The 6,442-nt window shown below is 24.3% G+C and overlaps 1 pseudogene; it reads right to left on the bottom strand.

Annotated features, from left to right (window-relative positions):
* Positions 1-4,727: 4,727 nt before the first annotated feature.
* Positions 4,728-4,867, bottom strand: LOC124923048 (annotated as a pseudogene).
* Positions 4,868-6,442: the final 1,575 nt, after the last annotated feature.

Genomic DNA, 6,442 nt, shown 5'->3' with positions numbered 1-6,442 from the left:
AAAATCTTGAATTTACGTAAAATCGTTCATAAGTTGTAAACTCGAAAAATCTAGAATTACATGAAATCGTAGTAGTTTAATATGAAAAAATAATAATTATATATTTACTTAACTAATTTTAAAAATTTATATATTTAAATTAAAAAATAATTATTATATTTACGAAATTAATTATATTAATAACTCTAGAAATAACCCTATAAAAATTATATTTACGAAATTAATTCTATTAATTAATTTAAATAAATAATAACTTTATTTTTTAATTTTTAAATATAAATTTGGTTTTAAGACGTAAAATAATACCAAATCGTAAAATCAAAAATATTTATAAACTCGTAAAATTGTAAAATATTGTTATCGTAAATTTAAAATCGTAAGAGTTACTATTTAAGAGTTTACTTAAAAACAAACTCGTTAACCTTATGTAAAATTGTAAAATCGTAAAATTTTAATAATTAACTCGGGATTTTAAAAGTCTTATTTGGCTAGACTAACCGATAGAACAAGAATCGAGGGCATTATGCCAGAACAAAACATATTTAGATGAATTTAACTTCAAATCACATTTTTAAGCCTGTGAAAATCTTTATATTGATCTTGGTTGGTATTAATTCTCGATCTGTTAAATTAATGAATAACGTTAGGTACAAGAATCTACAAACAATTATTTATAAAACTAAAATTATTTGAAACTTGAATTACAACACAATTAGAAACTTGCCATTAATTTTGCGATGGTTTGTATTAAGTTGTTACAGCTTTTGAATGTATTAAACAAACTTTAATCACTTCAATTGAAAATTTTGAAAAAACCTGAATCTTGAAGCTTATGTTTTTATGGCGTTTTTAACGGGTCTTCTTCTTTATCTCGTTCTCTTTCACTCCTTTGTAATTTGGGATGTGCAATAAAACTGAAAAATCGATAATCAAACTGAATCGGTAACTTACCGTTATTCATTTTATTGGTTTATTTGTTAACTGGTTCTAACCCTTTCGATTAATCGGTTTTTTACCAGTTAAACGGTTTGAATTTTGGTTAAATTGTTTTTCTAATGGTTTAACCGGTAAATCGGTAATAATTTTATTATATATTTTTATTTTATAATTTATATTAGTTATTTTTGTAAATATTAAATATATTATAATATTTAATAATTTATATTAGTTAATTTTTTAATATTAAATATATTATAATATTTAATAATCTATATAATAACCTAATATAAACATCATGACACGCAACCAAGAATTTTGAAATGAATATAGAAATTTTTCTCTTAGTTTTTTTGTTTAAATTTAATTGAACTTTGTCTTCATTTGATTCTTTTTTCATCGTCTATCTAGTTAATGAAATTCATTTAATAAATTAAATATTTAATTAAAAATTGAATTATTAGTTCCTAATAACAGATTAAAACCGGTAGAATCAAAACCGGTAAAACCAATACCAATACTGGTCGGTTAACTAATTTATAAAATAAAGGATAAAATTAAATTTAACCGAAACTCTTTAATTTGAACAACATAGGTCCAAAGACCCTTTTTATAGGTCATCTGAGTCTGGGGTGGCCAATAGTCTCCAGTTCCGGTCGAAGGCTATTTATTAGCTTTGTATTTTTCGGCCTAATTTTCCTTCTCTAGACATTGAGAAGTTAGTAGGGAGTAGGCCAAAATGATAATCTATCGGTCATCATTTTGGCTTTTGTTCACTCAATTTGATGTCAAATTGAAGTAATGCTTTTTTCCATTTCGCCTTATCTGATCCTCTTAGACAGTATAATCCAAGGATGAAGACAACAAGCCATTTGATGGCTTTGCGATTAGCTCGGTTTCGTGGCTGACTCAGCTTCCTCTTCGGCTTGGACTAGGCACACGTCCTAAGCCAGTTTGATTTAAGTTTTAGGCTTAAATAAAATATATATATATATATATATATATATATATATATATATATATATATATAATGACACTTAATTTTTAAAGTTTTCGGATTGTCGGGTCGAGAACTTAATTTGGATATATATGTGAGAGTAAATGAATACTTTGGTCGGATTGTGCGGGACCCCTCAACCGTTTCACACCGTCTCCTGAAGTGAAAGACATTAAGTACAGACCAATTGGATTCACTTTGGTTTGCTATGACAGTGATAATTACTTAATTTATACATTAATAATTCAATATTTTATAACATTTGAATGATTTATTTTTCAGGATCCGTTCGAGTGTATTAATGGTTCTATTGATCAATATCGAGCGATCAGATTGACACACGCCAAACAGATATGGGGTAGATGGCGCTCTGATTTGAACAAGGATTATATATGCATTCATCAAAGAGACAAGGCGGTGGTATTGGTCAATCCCCCACGAGACTACGATCGAGATGATTGGGAGTTCGTGTGTCAGAACCATTACTTCACGGATAAATTTAAGGTGCGGATTCATAATTCAAATAAACTATGATATCAATTATTCTAACTTCATTTTTTATTTCAAATACAGAAAAACAGTCGTACCAATTTTGTTAACAGGAATAAGCTTAAATTCCCACATCATACTGGAAGTAAACCGTTTTCTCAAGTGGAGGAAGAGTTGATATGTACATTATCCATTATTTTTAATAACTTGACATAAAAAATGTTATTCATTTTATAAATCATTTATTTCAATAGACGCTTGAAATAGGATGGACCCCCTCCGTCGTTGAAGTATTCAAAAGGACTCGTACCCCAAAACTTACGAAAGAAAACTCAACCCCATCCGAGACGAAAGAGCGCAAGAGAAAATTGTAAGTTAATTGAATTTAAATAAATTACATAAAGCTAGCTTATTATTATATAAATCAAAATTTATTTCAAATGTGCAGGCGGAGATGGAGGAGGTAAGAAGCAACGAACCAGAATTATCTGAATTCGAGTTAACGGAGAGAGTGTTTGGACGCCAAATACATGGGACAGTGATCGTATGGGATCAGGTGTCCGACTCATACACTTTTGTGAGGATCGTCGAAGTGTCAACAATTCACAACGATCCATTAATCGATTGTTTGAGGAGAATCAAAGATTGGCGATGCAATTGGAGGAATTGGAAAAGAGGGATGCAGAAAGAACTCTAACGATTCAAGAATTACAAGTGGAAAAGATAAAATGAATATAAGAATGGAGAGGGAAAAAATAGAAATGAATACAAGAATGGAGAGTTTTGAAATGTTTATGAGGCAATATCAAACACTCCTCCTCCCACCGGCTAATTCTAGTATGTTTTGATTGATTATTTCGATTGATAATAGGTTTATGAACTGATGGAGTACGTTTAAATTCGAATTATAACAGGTTGTTTGGATAATTGGTTTTGTTGAGTACCAGGTTGATTGATAACTCATTATCATTCTGAAAAATGCAAAGCAAGCATGTCTAGAGAAATTATTAGATGATATCAATTACACTTTCACTCATGCAAATCCTTAAAGTTTTTAACTTTGAAGATATTTTAATGATCACACCTATTAACAAATCCTCTCATATGTGCATTCACACGGAAATATAATCCTTTGTATATAAATATTTTAGATAAAAATAATATTATTTAAATTCAAAATTATTCAAATATAATATTTACATATATTTTTAAATTCTTAAAGTATATAAATTTTAAAAACAGTTAAAATAAATATTTAATACACCCTATCATATAAATTGAAAACATAATGAGAAGAAAAGTAATTTAAATAAAAAATAATAATAATAATAATTTTAGACATTAAATTTTAGATTAAATTAGCAATCAAATTATATAAAGTTCTACGTATATATTAACATCAGTAATACCAGTCATTTTATAGTCTTCCTTACTTATCTTCGACTTTGATAATCGTTATATACGGCCTTTTTCTACTAATGATCGATTTTATTTTTATTTTTTCTCTTATCTTAATTTATTTTTTTATTATAATATATATTTATATATATATATATAATTAAAATATTAGTTTCTTTTTCTTAATTATATTTTTTTCTTTTTATAGTTTTCATATATATATATAATTAAAATATTAGTTTCTTTTTCTTAATTATATTTTTTTTCTCTTTTATCGTTTTAATATATATATATATATATATATATATATATATATATAATGGAATAAAAATTATATAAATTAATTAGAGCAAATAATAAATTTAAATAATATTTGTATCAATATAACTGTTTTATTATATTTACGTAGATTAGTTAGAAAATAGAATTATTATAGATTATAGAAGAGATAAAACTTAATAATTTATACATTGCATTTTGAATTAAACTTTTAAAAGATTCTATATTTGAGATAACCTAGATAATTAGCATAGTCATTGAACAATTACACTAAATGTTATGGGTTAAAAATGAATTAATTGTTAAAATTTATATTATTATTTAGATTTTTCATCTTATTATATTTATAAAATAATCATTATTAAAAAATTATACAAAATATTTTCAAAATTTTAGTAACATTAAATTAAGTTGTTTCATTTAGAAAAATAAATATTATATTTATTAAGCTATAAATAAATGATCAATGTAACTTTTTGTAAATAATTTTCGCTTAAACTTACAATATTGCCCCCACTTTATTTTAGATCTTTAGCTTTATTTTAGATCTTTAGAATTAAGATAAAAGCAAATTAAATATAACTATTAAATAATATTTATAACTAAAAAATATTTAAACTTGAATTGGAAAGGGGCCGCGCGAACGCAGCAGGCCCCACTGCCACAAATGGGCTGACCTTAGGCGACGCAAAATCAAAGTGCAATGAAGCCCGCTAACCTAAGCCATAGGTCTACATGATCACCTATAGACTCCGTCCAGGTAAGTATTTTTTAAGTTGACCCAGTACGTTTTATTTATACATCCATTCCCGTCTTCCCTTGTTTCTTTCTTCCGGTGTGGGATCAACGTTTTCTATTAATTAATATTTCATATACAATTTATTTCAATCAAATCATAAATATAATGCCCTTTTTTATATATTTTTATTGCATTTAACTAAGTATAAAATATGTTTATATGCATAATTTTATTTGAATATTTATTCTTATTTGAAATTGATATTTGTATATTTATTTTTGTTTGAATATATATCTAAATATCTAAACTAATTTAAAATGTTATAAAATAATTAATTTATATTTTTTTTAGAAAAAATAATTTGTATTTAAAATATACACAAAATTATCTTATATTTCGTTTTTTTCTAAGTTCTACTAAGGGAACAAAAAACCACTAGAGATTTGTCATATTGTCATATTTTTGTTTCTATAATCTAAATATTGTATATTGTCATATTTTTGTTTCTATAATCTAAATATTGTATATTGTCATATTTTTGTTTCTATAATCTAAATATTTAAATTTTTCATATGAACTCTTTTAATTACTTACTAGAGATTTGTCATTCAACCACTTCATTGGAGAGATTCCATTAAATATGCAGGTAACAACTTTGTAATATTCTATAATATATTAAACATTCTAATGGTTTGTTATTTGTTCACTACCTTATGCCTATCTTTTTTTTCTTTTCGAAAGCTCATTGCGTTGTAGAGCTGGGCATCGTGCATAAACGATTGTATTCGACTCGAACAAGTTGTGTTAGACATTCAACCGTGTTGTGTCGTATTGTGTCTCAATCTTATGTGTCATGTATTGACTCACTCAAAATATTAGGATCCACATACTTTTTGTGTCGTGTTAATTCGTGTTTCGTGTTATTCCGACTAGAGTTTGACATAATCGTGTTGTATCGATGTTTGTTTTTATGTGTGTCATGTCGTGTTTTATGTTATATATATATATATATATATATATATATATATATATATATATATATATATATATATATATATATATATATATTGTCAATAAAAATTATAATATATGATTATTAATTTTGTTTATTTTTTTAATTTAAAAATTTTAAATTAATTTAATAATTAAATGTATGAAATATGTTATTTAAATAAATAATTAATATGTTAAATATTTAAGATTTGTATATATATAAATTTTAACATATTGTTTTATAAATAATAATTTGAATGTCAATTATTTAAAATATGTTTTAAAAATTATAAATAATTATTCAAATAAAATAAGTTAATAATTTATTGATAATTTGAAAATGTTAATATAAAAGTTAGTAATTTTGGAAAGAAAATAAAAGATTTGTGGATAATTTGAATTTTTGTTTGAGAAATGTGGTAGTAATTAAAATAATTTATCGTTGACATACTTATAAATATATATTATTATATTATAATTTAATGAAAAGATGTATAACTTATAAATATATATTATTTAAATTAAATTATTATCATATATTTATTATTTAATTATTAATATTAATTAAAATTATAAAAATAATTTTAAAATTTATAAATAAATTAATTAAT

Source organism: Impatiens glandulifera, chromosome 1, assembly GCF_907164915.1.
Source record: "Impatiens glandulifera chromosome 1, dImpGla2.1, whole genome shotgun sequence".
NCBI classification, from domain to species: Eukaryota; Viridiplantae; Streptophyta; class Magnoliopsida; order Ericales; family Balsaminaceae; genus Impatiens; species Impatiens glandulifera.
This window is presented reverse-complemented; position numbering and strand designations above follow the sequence as displayed.